Source organism: Procambarus clarkii, chromosome 55 (assembly GCF_040958095.1).
Source record: "Procambarus clarkii isolate CNS0578487 chromosome 55, FALCON_Pclarkii_2.0, whole genome shotgun sequence".
Lineage (NCBI taxonomy): Eukaryota > Metazoa > Arthropoda > Malacostraca > Decapoda > Cambaridae > Procambarus > Procambarus clarkii.
This window is the reverse complement of record NC_091204.1, coordinates 20,439,469-20,461,544: the sequence shown is the minus strand read 5'-3', so window position 1 is coordinate 20,461,544 and position 22,076 is coordinate 20,439,469. Positions and strand designations below refer to the sequence as shown.

The 22,076-nt window shown below is 41.8% G+C and overlaps 2 long non-coding RNA genes across 9 annotated transcripts in view; one reads left to right on the top strand and one right to left on the bottom strand.

The window, feature by feature from the left end:
• Positions 1 to 22,076, bottom strand: part of LOC123754981 (uncharacterized) — a 372,841-nt gene that overhangs the window by 187,319 nt on the left and 163,446 nt on the right. The window lies entirely within an intron of this gene.
• Positions 19,876 to 22,076, top strand: part of LOC138352909 (uncharacterized) — a 421,267-nt gene continuing 419,066 nt past the window's right edge. For both annotated transcript variants that reach the window (XR_011222965.1, XR_011222964.1), the window contains exons 1-3: positions 19,876 to 19,976; positions 20,217 to 20,272; positions 20,520 to 20,671. This is a non-coding gene — a long non-coding RNA (uncharacterized lncRNA). The remainder of the gene's footprint in view (positions 19,977 to 20,216; positions 20,273 to 20,519; positions 20,672 to 22,076) is intronic.

The following is a 22,076-nucleotide window of genomic DNA, read 5'->3' as shown; positions in this document are numbered from 1 at the left end:
CAGGTGAGGCGACAGATTGCGAGGTAAGGGGGGAGGGAGGGGGGTGTGAGGTACGAGTGGGAGACGCAGGGGGAGGGAAAGGTGAGGGAGGGGGATGGCTGTGAAATGATTCAGATATACTAGTTTCTAAGTAAGAATCCAACTTAAACATATACAGCCTAAATATCTGTTTTATTATGGGTAGGAACTCTGAAAAAAATTCTCCCATAAGAACTTTTTAACAAACTCGTATGACATTATTTACATCATAAGAAACCTTAACAAACTTCTAAGTCTCGGAAATTATTTTCATCATAAGAACTTTAACAACTTCTAAAATCTGTGACTGACAAAATTTACCTGAAAACCCTGGCAACGCACAGGTACCTTTTCGCCCCAAAAAAAAAAAAAGGTACCTGAGCGTTGCACAGTCCACAGGGGTCCTCTCCCCGAAAAAAAAGGTACCTGTGAGTCGTACAACTCACAGGGGTCCTCTCCCCCCCAAAAAAAATGTACCTGTGAGTCGTACACCCTACTACTCACCACTACTGCTACTACACTCCCACCATCGTCACCACTACTACTACACTCCCACCATTGTCACCACTACTACTACACTCCCACTATCGTCACCACCACTACTACACACTCACCATCGTCACCACTACTACACTCCCACCATCATCACTACTACTACACTCTCACCATCGTCACCACCACTACTGCACACTCACCATCGTCACCACCACTACTACACCCTCACCATCGTCACCACCACTACTACACACTCACCATCGTCACCACCACTACTACACACTCACCATCGTCACCACCACCACTACTACACTCACTATCGTCACCACCACTACTACACTCCCACCATCGTCACCACCACTACTACACTCCCACCATCGTCACCACCACTACTACTCACCATCGTCACCACCACTACTACACTCACCATCGTCACCACCACTACTACCCTCTCACCATCGTCACCACTACTACTACTACACTCCCACCATCGTCACTACTACTACTACACTCCCACCATCGTCACCACTACTAATACACTCCCACCATCGTCACCACTACTACTACACTCTCACTATCGTCACCACTACTACTACACTCTCACTATCGTCACCACTACTACTACACTCACTATCGTCACCACCACTACTCCACTCTCACCATCGTCACCACTACTACTACTACACTCCCACCATCGTCACCACTACTACTACACTCCCACCATCGTCACCACTACTACACTCCCACCATCGTCACCACTACTACACTCCCACCATCGTCACCATTACTACTACACTCCCAACATCGTCACAACTACTACTACACTCCCACCATCGTCACCACCACTACTACACTCTCACCATAGTCACCACCACTACTACACTCTCACAATCGTCACCACCACCACTACTACACTCTCACCTTCGTCACCACTACTACTACTACTACACTCCCACCATCGTCACCACTACTACTACACTCTCACCATAGTCACCACCACTACTACGCTCTCACCATCGTCACCACTACTACTACTACACTCCCACCATCGTCACCACCACTACTACTACTACACTCCCACCATCGTCACCACTGCTACTACTACACTCCCACCATCGTCACCACTACACACCCACCATCGTCACCACTACTACTACTACACTCCCACCATCGTCACCATTACTACTACACTCCCACCATCGTCACCACCACTTCTACACTCCCACCATCGTCACCACCACTTCTACACTCCCACCATCGTCACCACTACTTCTACACTCCCACCATCGTCACCACTACTTCTACACTCCCACCATCGTCACCACTACTTCTACACTCCCACCATCGTCACCACTACTTCTACACTCCCACCATCGTCACCACTACTTCTACACTCCCACCATCGTCACCACTACTTCTACACTCCCACCATCGTCACCACTACTTCTACACTCCCACCATCGTCACCACTACTTCTACACTCCCACCATCGTCACCACTACTACTACACTCCCACCATCGTCACCATTGCTACTACTCTCACCATCGTCACCATTGCTACTACTCTCACCATCGTCATCACCACTACTACACTCTCACTATCGTCACTATTACTACTACACTCTCACTATCGTCACCATTACTACTACATTCCCACCATCGTCACCACTACTTCTACACTCCCACCATCGTCACCACTACTACTACACTCCCACCATCGTCACCACTACTACTACACTCCCACCATCGTCACCACCACTACTACTACTCTCACCATCGTCACCACCACTACTACACTCTCACTATCGTCACCATTACTACTACACTCCCACCATCGTCACCACTACTTCTACACTCCCACCATCGTCACCACCACTACTACTACACTCCCACCATCGTCACCACTACTACTACACTCCCACGATTGTCACCACTACTACTACTCCCACTATCGTCACCACCACTACTACACTCTCACCATAGTCACCACCACCACTACTACACTCTCACCATCGTCACCACCACTACTACACTCCCACCATCGTCACCACTACTACTACTACACTCCCACCATCGTCACCACTACTACTACTACTACACTCCCACCATCGTCACCACCACCACTACTACACTCTCACCATCGTCACCACCACTGCTACACTCCCACCATCGTCACCACCACTACTACACTCTCACCATCGTCACCACCACTACTACACTCTCACAATCGTCACCACCACTACACTCCCACCATCGTTATCACCACTACTACACTCTCACCATCGTCATTACTACTACTACACTCCGACCATCGTCACCACTACTACTACACTCCCACCATCGTCACCACTACTACTACACTCCCACCATCGTCACTACTACTACTTCACTCCCACCATCGTCACCACTACTACTACACTCCCACTATCGTCACCTACTACTACTACACTCCCACCATCGTCACCACTACTACTACACTCCCACTATCGTCACCACTACTACTTCACTCCCACCATGGTCACCACTACTACTACACTCCCACCATCGTCACCACCACTACTACTACTTTCCCACTATCGTCACCACTACTACTACACTCCCACGATCGTCACCACTATTACACTCCCACCATCGTCACCACAACTACTACACTCCCACCATCGTCCCCACTACTACTACACACCCACCATCGTCATAACTACTACTATCCTCCCTCAGTCTTCACCACTAGTAAAACTTACTCCCTCTATTGCCAACACACTTATCACTTGCTGTAAAAGCTTCTGCTACCCTCACTAATTTGTCTATATCTGTGATACAGTATTTATGTTTCCTGTCATATGGCAGAACCTTACAAACAAAAACTCATATAGACGAAGTCTTCTTTAAAGTTCCGAAGAGTCATCCATCCTCCAAGTAATAATGAAGCGAACAATGACATCGTCTGATAATGATGACCAGCGGCGGCCCGTTAAAAGAAAGCTAGGAAATAGCCACCCACAGGAGGAACCGAGATGTAAACGACGCAGAATTGAAGTGATAAATCAGGCAGAATCAGCAAGTGATATCAATAAACGACGTCCCGTCAAAAGATAGCTAGAAAATGGCCGCTTGCAGGAGGAACCTGCTTGCAAACGACGTAGAATTAACGTAATAAATAAGGAAGTAAAACATCGGGAACTCGAACATTATAAGCAAAGATTTAGGGAGCTGCAAGAGCAGATATGTGAGCAAAAACGCCAGCTGGCCAAAACTATGAAAAAAGTTTCACAAAATAAGAAAAAGATATGAGATTAGTGTGGGAAGTTGCAGAAACCTGGTCGGTATAGCCACGGACTTTATTTTTACTTCATTGGTAATATTGAAGGTATATATTACCTCGCTACACAAATTCTCTATAACAAACAAACAAAATTGTATTAAAAATAAATTATTAAATAAATAAATGTCCTATTTCCCTATATTATCAATAGTGTAGTCATCTAGTGATTATCATTTTTGTACCAAGAAATACTTATACTAAAGTTTGTAGAGTTACAGCTGTAGGTTGGATTACCTGCACAGAGATACATATGTTCTGGGGGTGATAGTGCCATATGTGTTTTATAAGATTTAACTCACTTTGGTGAGATTGGTACAAGTGGCAAGCAGGAAGTGGGCTACCACTTAGTATACGCAACTGATAGTCCCAATGGTAGTGGTTAGCAGCCAGGTTGTAATATCATGTGTTGCAGTTTACATAATTATATGTTGTGTTTATAATGTGTTTGTCAGACAAAATCTCTTATTTAAACTACATGGAATCTGCAAAAGATCCCCTACTATTAAACATTGTTTTGTGCGTGATGGTAAAATAATAGCTAGGAAGACTGACTCTGGAAAAACATGTCATAACCACTGAGGCACACCTCACTTCTTTCCTGGATGACTGTGGAATATCAACTGAATAACCAGAACATAATTTGTAGTCTCACATACAACCAAAGTGTACTTAAGCTCTGCCTTTCCTTTCCAAAGGTTTTTTTATTTTTATTTTTACTTTTTGTTTGTCATCTTTGCCTGTTGTTTACTCTTAATTATTTGGTCTTAGTTAATCCCCTTGTCACTAAACCTCGGGCTTTTTATTACCCTGTTATATATAAAGTAACTTGGTATTTGTTTCTTGTAATCATTTATTGGATTTAATTAATAGTATAGTTGTTTATATGAGCATCTACCTCAGCATCATAGTAAAATCTTCCACATAAATATACTCTCACCCTGTTTATTTTTACACTTAGATTTATATTAAAGTAAATTTCAAGATTTAATTAGATTTACATGTCATCTTTTTTTTTCTCTCTAGGAATTATCTATTTGAGCTCTCTTTGTTTTCTTAGGTTCATACCAATTATAGGATTTTAATTAACCATTACTAAGCTAATTATCTTCAAGATCATTTTACTTTATGATTATTATTTTCTTATTATTTTTTATTTTACATTTATATTGTCAGTCTCTACTGATTTTTTGTCTTTTTATTTTATGTAACTTCTGTGTCCTTTCTGACTATTGGATCTTTATTTTACTTCTAAATTGTTACTATTTTATTGTATTTGCTTTTATTCTTGTGTTTTGCCTTATCGTGTATCTTGTATTGTGATCCCTCTGCATCTCTATGAACACTGATCCTGATCAAAATCTTCTGTCTCTTATATACACCAACCAGCACATTGATCATCATTATTGCAAGTATTTCACAGCACACCAGGCTAAAAACAAACTCCAAAATAGCACCTGTTTATCAGTTTACAACCAAAATGTTAGATCACTTGGTAAACATTTTGACGATTTAAATGCATTACTCACAGCACTAGGTACTAACTTATCGTTTATTATTTTAACAAAACTTGGCTAAATAAAGACTGTACCCAACTCTACAACTTAGCTGGTTATAAAGCCATTCATAACTGTAGGCCTAATAAAAAAGGTGGTGGCACAGCTATATATTACCGAGATACATTTATCCGCAACAGTGTTATTAGTGACAGAGATGACTACTGTGAATATACTTTTGCTCAGTTTACAATTAAATCCCTTAAATCCCCTTTGACTATTGGAGCCATCTATAGATTTCCCAATACTAACATAGCTTCTTTCTCAGACAACCTAAGGAATCTTATTATAAACAATCTAAAAAAACCCACATCATTCTGGGAGGAGACTTTAATATTGACCTGGTCAACAAAATTGCTCTCAAGTTGACTATTTCCTTAACAGCATGAACTCTTGTATGTTAATCCCCACAATCACCAAACCTACCCGAGTCACTCAAACATCAGCCACTACCTTGGACCACATATGGACAAACATAACAGCTCCCCTTGCATCTGGTATAATCTACGACAGAACAACTGACTACTATCCTACCTTTCTCATAGCGAACATGGACATAACACCACTAAAAAGCAAGAAACTTTCATTTAGGCTACACAATGAATCGGCTTTAGGCAATCTTACAGATGCACTTCACAAAATTAACTGGGATTCTGAATTCAATAATACCCAGGATATAAATTCATTAGCTAACCTCTTCCTCTCCAAAACTCTAAGCCTCTACAACATTCATTGTCCCCTTCTTACCAAGCAAGTAACTGGCAAAAGATTAAACAATCCATGGCTCACAAGTGGCATTCTCAACTCAATCAACAAGAAACATGAATATGAAAAGAAACTTAGGATTGGCCTAGTTTCAAAGGAAGTAGCTAAAAGGTACTCATCAATGCTTACCAGTATCATAAGAAAGGCAAAACTTTCATATTATGTGAATAGATTCAATGAAGCAAAAGGCAAGATGAAAAGCACTTGGAAAACAATCTCTAGTATCCTAGGAACTAAACAACACTCACATAATAAGTTCTTCAAACGATTCTTCGCGGCAGGGGATCGTATTCCAGGGACCATAGGATTAAGGACTTGCCCGAAACGCTACGCGTACTAGTGGCTGTACAAGAATGTAACAACTCTTGTATATATCTCAAAAAAAAAAAAAAAAAAAAAAAAAAAAACTACAAGGATGGGGATATACCGTCAACTGATTTAGAAATGGCAAATGAATTAAATAGTTTCTTTTCATCGGTTGGTGCTAATCTTGCCAGTAAAATCCCACAGGCTCAGACACATATCTTTCAGGCAGCTATCCAAACTCTCTTCTCCTTTCACCAATCAGCCCGGCAGATGTTGTGTCCATCATACACTCACTAAAAACCAAGGCAGGGAACACCAGTGAAATTCCGTCCATTGTATACAAGAGAGCCTCCCATGCCCTTGCCCCACCCATAGCCCTACTGTTCAACAAATCTATAGTGTGTCACACCTTCCCTGATATCCTCAAAAAAGGAAGAGTAACGCCAGTCCATAAAGGAGGCAATCCGGCGGACATAAACAATTATAGACCAATATCAAATCTACCCATTCTATCAAAAATATTTGAAAAAATTATTTACAAACAGCTCTATTCCTACCTCGTAAAATTCGACATACTCAGCCCCTGCCAGTTTGGCTTCCGGTCCCAAAAGAGCACCAACGATGCAATCATTTGTCTCCTTGACGTAATCTACTCAGCCCTTGACAAAAATGAGTTTCCGATTGGACTCTTCATTGACCTAAGAAAAGCCTTTGATACTGTTAATCACAACTACCTCTTACTTAAACTCCAGCATTATGGAATCCGAGGCCTTGCCCTTGACTACATCCGATCCTATCTTAGTGACACACCAATATGTAACCATCAATGATACAACTTCTTCCACTCTACCAATTACCGTTGGAGTGCCACAGGGCAGTATCTTAGGACCTCTTCTATTTCTTATATATATAAACGATCTGCCTAATGTCTCTAATATTCTCAAACTTATATTGTTTGCTGACGATACTACCCTTATCTATTTAGACCTCAACCGACATATACTAAATAATGTTGTGAATAATGAATTTAAAAAAGTCCACTTATGGATGTCAACGAACAAACTAACATTAAACATCGAAAAGACTTATTACATCTTATTTGGAAGCAAATCATCAAATGCAATTCAGCTACAGATAGACAACATTAGCATCAGTAATTAAAATAATGGCAAGTTTCTTGGCCTATTCCTAGACAAGAGACTCAACTTCAGCACCCACATTCAACACATAACTAAGAAAGTCTCTAAGACAGTTGGTATACTCTCCAAAATCAGATATTATGTTCCTAACTGCTCTCCTCTCACTATATTATGCACTAATCTACCCCTATCTTAATTATGGTATCTGTGCATGGGGGTCTACCACTGCAAACCACCTTAAGCCCATCATCATGCAGCAAAAATCTGCTTTCAGAATAATAACTAACTCTGCTTTCAGACAACACTCAGCTCCCTTGTTTAAATCCCTAAACTTGCTAAATATTAACTCCCTCCACACATTCTCTTGTGTCAACTACATTTACAAAACCCTGTTCTTAAATGCAAACCATGCTCTGACACTCTCCCTGGACAGATGTAATAGGACCCATTATCACCACACCAGAAATAAATATCTCTGATATCCCCAGGGTCAAACTTAATCTGTGTAAACACTCTATGCAAATTAAGGGACCTAGTCTATGGAACTCACTCCCTAGTGAATTGAAAAACTGTAAAACTTTTGCCTTATTTAAAAGCAAAACCAAAAAGTACCTAATTTCATCTTCTTAGTTTCCTACATTGAGCTTTAAATTTGCTCTGTACCTACCTTGAGGTGCTTCTGGGGCTTAGCGTTCTCGCGGCCCGGTCGTCGACCAGGCCTCCTGGTTGCTGGACTGATCAACCAGGCTGTTGGACGCGGCTGCTCGCAGCCTGACGTATGAGTCACAGCCTGGTTGATCAGGTATCCTTTGGAGGTGCTTATCCAGTGCCCTCTTGAACACTGTGAGGGGATTGTCAGTTATGCCCCTTATGTGTAGCGGAAGCGTGTTGAACAGTCTCGGGCCTCTGATATTGATAGAGTTCTCTCTGAGTACCTGTTGCACCTCCGCTTTCCAACGGGGGGTATTCTGCACATCCTGCCATGTCTTCTGGTCTCATGTGATGTTATTTCTGTGTGCAGGTTTGGGACCAGTCCCTCTAATATTTTCCACGTGTAAATTATTATGTATCTCTCCCGCCTGCGCTCAAGGGAGTACAGATTTAGGCTCTTTAGTCGGTCCCAATAGTTTAGATGTTTTACTGAGTGGATTCTAGCAGTAAAGGATCTCTGCACGCTCTCCAGGTCAGCAATTTCTCCAGCTTTGAAAGGGGCTGTCTGTTACGGACCCGAGTCCAGGGTCTGAGCACGGAGCAGTGACGACATCGCCATCTGTGAGTCTGCTCCCGAAACCCCCTCCAAATGGACAGCGCCATCTAGTGAGGACGGGATATACCGGCCACAGGTGCTGTTTCCCGTCTTAATCAGCTCGTAACATAGCCGCTGCTGACCTCTGGTGAGGTGGTGCTTAGACAGCAACGCCATCTATGGAGTGGATAGGTGGACGTTTGTGTCTAAGCCTGTAAGTGAGGTGCCCTAGAGTGTAACCAGTACTAATGACGTGTCTGATTACAGAGTCGACCTGGGACTGCTGTATCGGACGATGAGGCAGTCTACCCAAGGCAGCCAAAGTCTCTCCACGTGTTTGCTGCAGAAGCTTTGAGTCACCCCCGGACGAACACTGTTGAGTGTGTTAGCCTGCCTCTGACGTGGCAGTACCAGGAATCGTCTTATCTGGGGGCTGGCTGGTGGAAGAGACTACCCACTGTGGTGCGGAGAGAGGAGAGTGATCTGCAGAATCACACGAGGCTCCTGCCTAGGGCTCGCAACCCTAGTATCGATCGTGGAGTGGCCTACACAGCGGAGCTGATTGGAACCTGCCAGCTACAGGCTGGATTTGGGGTTGAAGGCCTCCACGACGGTGCACCCAGTGGGACTGTGATTTGGCTGGCCTGTGGCCAGGGTAGATTCGCCGAGAGAATCAGAGGATTCATCGTGGGCCACGACGAAGAGAACCAGGGCTACTCATCTTGAGCACCGTGAAGTATCCTGCGTCTTCAGAGGAAGGCTAATCTGTATATAATAAGTGTAGTTATAGCAACCCCGCGTGTGACTGTGATATATTTATTTATGGTGGTGGTAACAATATATATACAAAAGCAGTGCATTTGTATCCCTTCCCCTTTAATTTACTTGCGTTATGGAACACACCCCTTGAAAGCCACTACTAACTTGTGGCCAGATACCCAAACTCTAATAACATCAGAGAAGAACCCAGTTGCGACCCAATAGGGCCGTAACACTGTCATTGTGCAGCAGTACTCCACTCTAGAGAGCACAAGCGTTTTGAAAAGTATCATAATCGGTATAGCATCTCTAGTGTAAAAAGTTCTTGTTATCCAACCTGTCATTTTTCTTGCAGTTGTGACGGCTACTTTATTGTGTTCTTTAAAGGTTAGGTCTTCCGACATGAGTACACCCAGATCCTTTACATTGCCTTTTCATTCTATGTTATGATTTGCCTGAGTTTTGTACGTGGTTTCCGTTTTTATATTTTCATTTTTTCCATAGCGCATGAGCTGGAACTTATCTTCGTTAAACACCATATTATTTTCTGTAGCTCATAGGAAGACCTGATCTACATCTGACTGGAGGTTTGCCGTGTCCTCTATGTTGCCTACTCTTATGAAGATCCTAGTGTCATCTGCAAAGGATGATACAGTGCTGTAGATTGTGTTCTTGTCTATGTCCGATATGAGGATGAGAAAAAGTACTGGAGCAAGCACAGTACCCTGGGGGACTAAGCTCTTCACGGTTGATGGGCTGGATTTTATTTTGTTGACTATTACACATTGGGTTTTGTTGGTCAGGAAATTGTAGATCCATCTGCCTATTTTTCCGGTAATTCCTTTTGAACGCATTTTATGTGCAATAACGCCATGGTCACATTTATCAAAAGCTTTTGCAAAATCTGTGTAAATTACATCAGCGTTTTGTTTGTCTTCCATAGCATCTAATGCCATATCATAGTGGTCCAGCAACTGCGACAGGCAAGAACGACCTGTTCTGAAACCATGTTGTCCGGGGTTATGGAGATGCTGTGATTCCATGTAGTTTGTGATCTTCTTAGCACTCTCTCAAAAATTTTTATGATGTGCGATGTTAGTGCTATCGGTCTGTAATTTTTTGCCTCTGCCTTATTTCCTCCTTTATGAAGTGGTGCTATCTCTGCTGTTTTTAGTATATCAGGAATAACGCCAGTATCTAGGCTTTGTCTCCACAGAATGTGGAGGGCCTGCGACAGTGGTTTTTTACAGTTCTTGATAAATATGGAGCTCCAAGAATCCGGGCCTGGTGCAGAGTGCATAGGCATACTGTTTATGGCTTCTTCAAAATCCAGTGGGGATAGGGTGACGTCTGATATGATTTGATGTTGGTATCATATCCATGAAAAAATCATTTAGGTTATCAATCTTTAGTGCGTTTAATGGCTCGCTGAAAACAGTCGTACTGCTTCCTCAGTAGCTCGCTCATTTCTTTGTTGTCATCGGTGAAAGTTCCATCTCCCTTTCTCAGGGGCCCGATACTAGATGTGGTTTTTGATCTCGATTTTGCATAGGAGAAAAAATATTTCGGATTTCTCTCTATTTCACTGATGGCCTTTTGCTCTCTTTGCCTCTCCTGGGTTTTGTATGATTCTTGTAGCTTGCGTTTAATTGTTTCTATTTCTCTACCTAACCTTCGCCGTTCTTGAGATAGGGTGCGACTCTCAAGTTGTTCCGCGATTCGTTTTCTTCGCCTATATAGGGAACGACGTTCCCGTTCCAACTGCATCTCTTCCTCTTTTTTCTTAGGGGTATGCGGTTTGAACATATTTCTAGTGCTACTGAGCTTATTTGTTCCAGGCATTGGTTCAGGTTTGCACTTACCTAGTAACCTAGTGTTACCCAATGTAACCTAGTGTTACCCAATCTCCTAATTTTTATGTATTTAACCCAAATAACCTTATCATTGTGTTCATTGCTGTCTTCTTTTATGTGCTAGCCATATGCTGTATTGTGCCTACCAATTTTTATCAACTACCATTCAAGCTGTCATTGCAATCAATCTTAGCTACCTATGTGCTTTAATATACTGTACCTACAATTTTCTCTACTTTTTTTTTTCTTGCCATGTAACTGTTATCATTTTTTTTATATAAATTTTGCAAGTATTTACCTACTTAAAATTTTCTTAGATTAAGGACCTGCCCGAAACGCTGCGCGTACTAGTGGCTTTACAAGATTGTAATTACCATATTATGTATCCTCACATTCCCAATGTACCTTCTTGTATATGCATAAATAAATAAGTAAATGAATAAATAAATTGAATGTGCATGTTTATGTATATGTTCTGTGTTGTTATTAAATCTGTGTAATGAACAGGTGTTTGTCCGTGTCCTAGTGAGGCTTCCCATGAAATAAAAGAGAGAACGCACCGCAGCGGTGGACAGGGTATAGGTTATCTTGAGTTGATTTCGGGGCTTTTTAGTGTCCCCGCGGCCCGGGGACACTAAAAAACACTCGACCAGGCCTCCACCCCCAGGAAGCAGCCAGTGACAGCTGACTAACTCCCAGGTAATTATTTACTTCTGGGTAACAGATGCATAGGGTGAAAGAAACTCTGCCCATCGTTTCTCGCCGGCGCCCGGGATCGAACCCGGGACACAGGATCACGTGTCCAGCGTGCTGTCCGCTCGGCCCCTTTAGTAGGGTAGTACAGAATAATAAGAGAAAGGGGATTTGAGGAGATCATACCAACCAAGGAAAGAGTGGGTAGTCACAGCGGCTCGAGTGGGTATGTGCACATGACAACGAGGTTAGTGATGGAGCCGCATCCCCCGAATATGTAACGCTGAGCCCTTCTCCAAAAGCAAGGAGCGTGCAGGGTGTTCTGAGTAAAGTATAAGCACTCTACAGAGGGTTTGGGGTTTTGGTTGGTTTGTCCATAAGGGACGGATAACCGATTAAAACAAAGATAATATTACGTATATCAGAAACAGGATAGGTCCGGGTACAGAGCCCTGTGGGATTCCACTGGTGACTTCACGCCAATCTTATGGGGGTACTCTGTCAAAGGTTTTCCGACAGTCCAAAAAAATGCAGTCTAAAATTATGTGTGTGTGTGTATTCACTTAGTTGTGCTTGAGGGGTTGCGCTCTGTTTTTTCGGCCCGCCTCTCAACTGTCAATCATCTGATACTAACTACTCCCCCCCCCCACACACACAAACACCCTAGGATGCAGCCCGTAGTAGCTGTCTAATTCCCAGTTACCTATTTACTGCTAGGTAACAAGGGCATCAGGGTGAAGGAAACTGCCCATTTCTTCAGCACCCACATTCAACACATAACTAAGAAAGTCTCTAAAACAGTTGGTATACTCTCTAAAATAAGATATTATGTTCCTAACTCTGCTCTCCTCTCACTATATTATGCACTAATCTATCCCTATCTTAACTATGGTATCTGTGCATGGGGGTCTACCACTGCAAACCACCTTAAACCAACCACGCACCTTACACCCCTGCACCACGACATGGCATAAGTTACACAACCTGAGATTCCACTGAATCCACAGGAAGACTGGGTAGGCTTCTACACAAGCCAGTCCAAGTTTTACACATTACCACCACCCCAGGCACTCTGGTGTTAGTAAAGTAGTTCATACTCCCCAGGTTTAGATACACAAATATATATATCTCATTAGTGTGCTTAATATCAATGAAAAAGTCAATTAGAACACACTGACCTTGACTGGTTTTCAGTTTCAGTAGAAACCTCTATACTGCCTGTGTGGATTCAGTGGCATATTTTATTGTATAACTTGTCATATTGTGGTACAGGGGTTTCGGTGCGTGGCTGGCGGTACCCTCGTCTCTGGTTCCAGTCACTTTAGTGATCCAATTGATTATTTTATTCATATATACATCACGTAAGTGTGATTTACTTGCGATTAACAATATTTTAATATAATAATAATAATAATAATAATAATAATAATATAGTGGTAAAAATATATTCAATTTGTTAAGCATTTGAAACTTTCTAGACCAGTACTCTTCATTCCTGGTCATAACTGTACACATTCCTGGCCACAACTACACATTCCTGGCCACAACTACACATTCCTGGCCACAACTACACATTCCTGGCCACAACTACACATTCCTGGCCACAACTACACATTCCTGGCCACAACTACACATTCCTGGCCACAACTACACATTCCTGGCCACAACTACACATTCCTGGCCACAACTACACATTCCTGGCCACAACTACACATTCCTGGCCACAACTACACATTCCTGGCCACAACTACACATTCCTGGCCACAACTACACATTCCTGGCCACAACTACACATTCCTGGCCACAACTACACATTCCTGGCCACAACTACACATTCCTGGCCACAACTACACATTCCTGGCCACAACTACACATTCCTGGCCACAACTACACATTCCTGGCCACAACTACACATTCCTGGCCACAACTACACATTCCTGGCCACAACTACACATTCCAGGCCACAACTACACATTCCAAGCCACAACTACACATTCCAAGCCACAACTACACATTCCAAGCCACAACTACACATTCCAAGCCACAACTACACATTCCTGGCCACAACTACACATTCCTGGCCACAACTACACATTCCTGGCCACAACTACACATTCCAAGCCACAACTACACATTCCAAGCCACAACTACACATTCCAAGCCACAACTACACATTCCTGGCCACAACTACACATTCCTGGCCACAACTACACATTCCTGGCCACAACTACACATTCCAGACCACAACTCGACTGAAGCAAAACCATCAACATCCCTAGCAAGTCTGGAATGAGAACAAGAGGTGATATGGGAATTCAGACTTGTTGTGAAGGCCAGTTTGTATCTCAACTGTAAAGAATTCCTTCATATATTCTCATTAGATTTTTTTCCTCCTTTCAAGCAACCAGCGAGCAAAGTTGAAATTGGTGTGCGGAAGTTTGGCTTCTCAAGCACACTAATTGAACGGGTTAAGCGTCCTAACTTGGGCTTCAGCTGCCTATGCTGACTGTGCAGCAAGGTTGTACAGTGCTGAATTCAAGCCATTGATGCAAATTCTGGCTTGTTTTCTTTTTAATTAGGGACTGTTATTGAGTGCTGGCTTACTGTTGAGAACTGGTTTGCTGGTGAGATAGAGAGACACAGAAAGACACAGACACATAAACTTTACTCATAAATCTTTTAGCGTACGACAGTAGTGTAAGGCACAGCTGGCCAAAGAAAAACCCGTTATCACGCGTCAAATACTGGCCTGAGCACGGAGGGAAGATAGCGGGACGAAATATCTTATGAATGAGGTCTGGTTTGCCAGTCGCACCACCTGCAGATGGAGTTATCAAGAGGTTCGATCCCCTTTTGATGTGAGATTCATTCTATCAGTGTAGTTGATGCTGCATGAGCAGTCATGACAATTGATGCCAAACTGCTGATTGTGCTTGCATCAGTATGGCAAATAGTGAAAACATTTATTGGTGGAGATATAATATAAAAGTATTTGGAAAATAAAACTTTTATAAAATGAAGAATAATCAAATTTGTATTAATAGTTAACTAAATATTAATTATAAAACCTTTGGGTGAAAAGTGACCTATGTTAATTTCACCAAACACCTGTTTTAGTCATGTGTAAGGAGCCACAAGATAAATTAGTACACCTACAGCAATTTTGCGAATTAACACACAAACACACACACACACACATGAGGGGACATGATCACCACATACAAGATTCTCAGAGGAATTGATAGGGTAGATAAAGACAGACTTTTTAACACAAGGGACACACGCACTAGGGAACACAGGTGGAAATTGAGTGCCCAAATGAGCCATAGAGACGTTAGAAAGAATTATTGAAGTGTCAGAGTAGTAGACAAATGGAATGCATTAGGAAGTGATGAGGTGGAGGCTGACTCCATACACAGTTTCAAGTGTAGATATGATAGAACCCAGTAGGCTCAGGAATCTGTACACCAGTTGATTGACAGTTGAGAGGCGGGACCAAACAGCCAGAGCTCAACCCCTGCAAACACAACTAGGTGAGTACACAATATATCAACAATACCAGCTGCAACAGAACCGTTTGGTCATCTGCTCCAAAAGCAGTCACTTAAATGCCTGCGTATCCAAACGGCGGACTACAAATGACGTTATCAGCTGACAGTGAACGAGTGATAGCTTTGGGTAACATGGGTTATCTTGAGCGAGAATACATTAAGCTCCATAACCTAATCACTGATACACAAAGTGAATGACTCGCCTCTCACTCCTCGTCACTTGGGTGTAAGGTTAATAATGGAAATATTAATAAACCAGATTTTGTCGGCTTGTGATTCACTGTAAATTTTGTGTTTATTGGTTTGCAGCTGTTGAGAATAATAATTTGCAATACGTTACAACACATAAATTTGCAACACTTCATGTATTTTATTATTGCATGTTTACGGTGAGTGTTTAAAGTTTGTATTTGTGTATTTAAAGCTATATTTGTTTGTACTCACCTAATTGTACTCACTTAATTGGGCTTTCGGGTGGGGGGGGGGGATGAGCTCTAGCTCTTTGATCCCGCCTCTCAACCGTTACCTCAACCGTTTGTGTGTGTTTACAGTTACGTGTATATGTATGTATGTATGTATGTATGTATGTATGTATGTATGTATGTATGTATGTATGTGTATGTGTGTGTGTGTGTGTGTGTACTCACCTAGTTATACTCACCTAGTTGTGTCTGCAGGATCGAGCATTGACTCTTGGATCCCGCCTTTCGAGCATCGGTTGTTTACAGCAATGACTCCTGTCCCATTTCCCTATCATACCTAGTTTTAAAATTATGAATAGTATTTGCTTCCACAACCTGTTCCTGAAGTGCATTCCATTTCCCCACTACTCTCACGCTAAAAGAAAACTTCCTAACATCTCTGTGACTCATCTGAGTTTCAAGCTTCCATCCATGTCCTCTCGTTCTGTTACTATTCCGTGTGAACATTTCGTCTATGTCCACTCTGTCAATTCCTCTGAGTATCTTATACGTTCCTATCATGTCCCCCCTCTCCCTTCTTCTTTCTAGTGTCGTAAGGCACAGTTCCCTCAGGCGCTCTTCATACCCCATCCCTCGTAGCTCTAGGACGAGTCTCGTTGCAAACCTCTGAACCTTTTCCAGTTTCATTATATGCTTCTTCAGATGGGGACTCCATGATGAGGCGGCATACTCTAAGACTAGCCTTACGTAGGCAGTGTAAAGCGCCCTAAATGCCTCCTTACTTAGGTTTCTGAATGATGTTCTAACTTTTGCCAGTGTAGAGTACGCTGCTGTCGTTATCCTATTAATATGTGCCTCAGGAGATAGATTAGGTGTTACGTCCACCCCCAGGTCTCTTTCACGCGTCGTTACAGGTAGGCTGTTCCCCTTCATTGTGTACTGTCCCTTTGGTCTCCTATCTCCTAGTCCCATTTCCATAACTTTACATTTGCTCGTGTTGAATTCTAGTAGCCATTTCTCTGACCATCTCTGCAATCTGTTCAGATCCTCTTGGAGGATCCTGCAATCCTCATCTGTCACAACTCTTCTCATCAACTTTGCATCATCCGCAAACATCGACATGTAGGACTCTACGCCTGTAAACATGTCGTTAACATATACAAGAAATAGAATTGGTCCCAGTACCGATTCTTGTGGTACTCCACTTTTACTGTTCGCCAGTCCGACTTCTCGCCCCCTTACCGTAACTCTTTGGCTCCTTCCTGTTAGGTAGTTCCTTATCCATTCTAGGACCTTTCCCCCACCCCCGCCTGCCTCTCGAGCTTGAACAGCAGTCTCATGTGCGGTACTGTGTCAAAGGCTTTTTGGCAGTCCAGAAATATGCAGTGTGTGTGTGTGTGTCTGTATGTTCAGGCTTAGGTTTCACAATGCAACATATTTAGACTACCATTGCAGTAAGTTAAAACTCTGCAACCTAAGTGCATTTAAACTTTGCATCGCAATATATTCAAGTCTTCAGCACACTGGGGTTACACTTTAACACAGCCCAGTGTGTTAAATCATTATGTGCCTGATGGGTTTGCTGTAGTCATCCCTGCAAGGTCTTGCAACTCACACTATCTCAGCATTTGCAACTTTGAACCTCATTAAAGCCTTTTGTTGTGTACCAGCCCAGTAAATATCTGCAATATTTTATCGTGCATCACACCTGCATTACATTTTTCTTTGCTGTGTGTTCTGTAATGATGTTTTGCACACCGAACTTTTCAGTTATCATCTAAAACGCTTGGAAAGTTGCAGGTTCTTGAAATAGTTTTTCTCTCATGCTTGGGGGAAACATTTTATATCTGTAACAGTCTGTCACTCCAGGGTCTGTAACAGTCTGTCACTCCAGCTTCTGTAACAGTCTGTCACTCCAGCTTCTGTAACAGTCTGTCACTCCAGCTTCTGTAACAGTCTGTCACTCCAGCTTCTGTACCACAATCTGTTACTCCAGATTCTGTAACAGAACAATATTAATTATACCCCAAAAATTATTTGGTGCTGGAAAAAAGACTGGATAAAGTGTTGGATAAAGCTGTTGTTGTTAAAGCCTGGCGGATGGACATAGTCGAGTTAGTGGTGCATACAGATCGAGTGGTCAATACTAGGCATTGTTTGTAACACTAGATATCTCAATTCAGTTACGTGTTACAAGTGATCCATTTTGTTCTGTGTTCTCTCTCTCTCCTCCAGTACACCTGAGAACCAATTCCAGCAACAGGAACTCTAGTGTTCTAATAGTACATATTTCTACATACGTCTTGAAATGTGTACACTCCTCATAGTCTTGAAGAAAATCTATTATTTGCAATATTTAAGTTAACAACTTAATCTCTGAATACATCTTAAAACATTAAATAATACAGATGTTATATATATATATATATATATATATATATATATATATATATATATATATATATATTATATATATATATATATATATATATACTCTTCAACACTAAGCTTATTTACGGTTAGCGCTTCTGAAACTAATTAAATAATTGTCAGCATTGTGTAAATTAAACACTTACACCATGACGTGTGTAAATCCAATTTCTCGAGCACTGGAGCCTTCTCTAGCTCTTCCATTATTGCAACGTTGCACGCTTCAAGAAATGTTAATATTGACAAGACTGCGAGGAATTCCAGCACTTGAAACACAAAGATTCAACATTTTTATCATCTCCTGTAAAGGCCATTATTTAGTTAAATATAATTAACAGCAAAGTTTCCAAGAATGCAATTGCTTACCTGCACCTAAATCTTTACTAACACTGTGAACGGTCCTTGTGTTGCAACAATAAAGTTTATTGCTGCAACTATTATTATGTAATTATTCGGCATTTGTAATGTTGCAATTAACAAAGATATTGAAAGTTCAATGTTTATGGACATGCATGGAATCAACACAATCTGGTGTTGACTGTAACACAACTTTCTTTTATATTTACGATGTTCGTTGCATTCGTGCAAGAAATGTTGAGGTCTGCAACAATAAAAGGAATTAGATGTTTTACGTTCGATATTACAAGTACAATATGTTGTGTTCTGGCAACTGTGCTACATGTTCTATGTGTGCTGGCGGTTTACACACGACTCACAACTGATGACGTTCGAACACTTCAAGTGCTTCACTGACGAGTTTTGTTCGAACCACAACGCTGTAAATGCTTCACCCATGTACTACAAATACAAATAATCGCTAACAGAACCTAAACAACTAACCTAACCAGTGTTTTTTTTTTTTTTTTTTTTTTTTTTTTTTTTTTGAGATATATACAAGAGTTATTACATTCTTGTAGAGCCACTAGTACGCGTAGCGTTTCGGGCAAGTCCTTAATCCTATGGTCCCTGGAATACGATCCCCTGCCGCGAAGAATCGTTTTTTCATCCAAGTACACATTTTACTGTTGCGTTAAACAGAGGCTACAGTTAAGGAATTGCGCCCAGTAAATCCTCCCCGGCCAGGATACGAACCCATGACATAGCGCTCGCGGAACGCCAGGCGAGTGTCTTACCACTACACCACGGAGACTATACCACTACACCACTAATTTGTTTAAATGTGCGCAGTATGTTAAGGTTATTTTATAGTTGAATATATATATATACATATATATACAAATAATATCAACTTAGGCTAAAGGATTTCATATTTCAGCACTCCGATATTGCTCGTGAAGGAAGAGCTTGACCGGGGCACTTCCTCGTTCTACCCTAAACAAGCAGTTCAGAGGTGGAGGGAGTGATTGAGGGGGCGAGGACGGTGTTGGTGGTCATTCTGTGTCCAGCCGTCACGGTGGTGGGAGGTAGGTTGGCTGTGTGGTCCCAAGACGGGCTTCTTGTTCGAGACTCTTGCCTTATGTGTTCTTGAGACGCTGTGAAGCTTTTATTGTTTGTTAACACAAATGACTCACAAATGAGGGGTTAATATAGCGGGGACTTTACTGTATAATGCTGTGTTTGGTCTAGTTTGCTATGCTATCTTCAACGTGTTGATTTTGGGGGATTTTAAGGAGGTGGTTGATTTACGAAGTCTACTTTTACAGTCTTGGAGGTGATGAGTGGTGATCTTGGACGTCCCTCCCTACCTCCATCTTGACACGTAACTAATTTGTACATTTGAGTGCTGTTTGACTTGTCAATTTTTTTAAGTTCAATTTTATTTTTAACTAGCGGTACAAATTATAGTAAATAATTTGAACAAGTTTTATTTTTCAATCAGCCACTCTGGCAAGACTGCTTTTTAACAATTAATAACTTGCATAGCAAAAGCGTGGGGGCGGAGAGTATTTTTATGCATATAAACTTGTTAAATGTCTTGCAAATCGTGATAAATAACTTCATTACAGGATTAGTAAAGTGTCTTGATGACTGGAGAAATTTTGCAAACGAGCCTTTCGTCACCTAATGATCGGAGAGACTGGCCTGCTGGTTGAAGTATTAGATTTGTACTAGGCTACAGCTGCACCTGTACTTCGACCATACTCGCTATCGCTGCTAGGTGAGTGGGATTGCATTTTACGCTAGTTTCTACGTGGAAATTTTATGGAATATAAATTTTAAAAAGCCTGGCATAGCTCGTATTTTGTTCCTTTAAGAGCGCTCGTTGGCAACAGTAACGATAACTGGATTTTATGACCGTAATAGTTGCTCTATTTGAGTTTAATGTAGATCTCAAATGGTGAATGTCTTGTAGCTGTTGTGAAAATTTTATTGAAAAAAAAACTACAGATTTTGAAGTTTAGCATAAACTGTCTTTTAAAGCAGTCGGTCATAAGGAGTTATAGTATTTTGCTGGGCTTTAAATATAAATTGTTGTAGGCAACGGCTGTCTAGTTGGATTTGATATTGAACCTACCATATATTTTTGTTCTGACTTTAGTGCAACATAAAAGGTTGAAAATTGTCATAAGTACGTACTTGCGTTAGGACACGTTTATTAACCTGTCCTAACAATTTTTCTAAATTGTAAACTTTAAAGTAAGGATTGGAGCACACTAGCAAGTCTTGGTGAACTTCGTGGTATATTCCTTTGACTTGAGGAAAGAATACAGAAGTCGGTCTTGGTATTAAAGATCTCTCATTGCCTGATCAGGTCACATTACTAGACTACCTGCAGTTTAGATTTAGCAATAAACATAAATATAACTTTGCGCAAACGTTTACCTGAAGGTAATTGACACCATTCCCTAAATCTAGCCCTGTAGCTTGTCTCATGGATACTACGTAATAATGTCAAAATTATCACAAATAAAAGGTCAGTATATACGCAAACGGCAGCGTGCCTCTGTCGTCTGGGACTTTTCCTTCTCTGGGATGTTCTGCAGTAGTCTGATTAAGGGGGTACTGCACCAACTTCTGGCTGGGGAGGGATTCTGCATAAGAGAATATCAGTGGGAGGGACGGGGGCTGAATAACCAATGGGCGGTTGGTTGGCAGAGGCTGACAGCAGTTAGTCAATTTTAGACATAAAATAGTTAATGTACTTTCCCTTTTAACTTCCATCTCAAATAATGTAGCTTAGCCAATTTCCTTAAATAGTTGTTAGAAAAACGGTGAATATGGGACTAGTGAAGAGGCAATATTGGGGAAGCATTAGTCGTGATTGGTACGCTGTGTACAAAGTGTTTGGGGGAGGGGAAGGTGTACAAATTTCTGAAAGTTATCAATAAAGGCGGATATCTGCCAGTTGACGGTGAAAAATTGTAATTTTGGCCTGTCTTGCTCTCCTTTAAGCACGCAAACCAGACTTGACAAAATCCCAGCTGTATCGGCCCAACGGTCGGTTTGGGGGGGGGGGGGGTTTGGAGGGTGGAAATAGCCCATGTCATGCTATGTTTGATATGACGGTTGTCGCTGGAGGCGGCTAGTTAATAATTATGCACCCCGTACTCATCCTGTGAGCG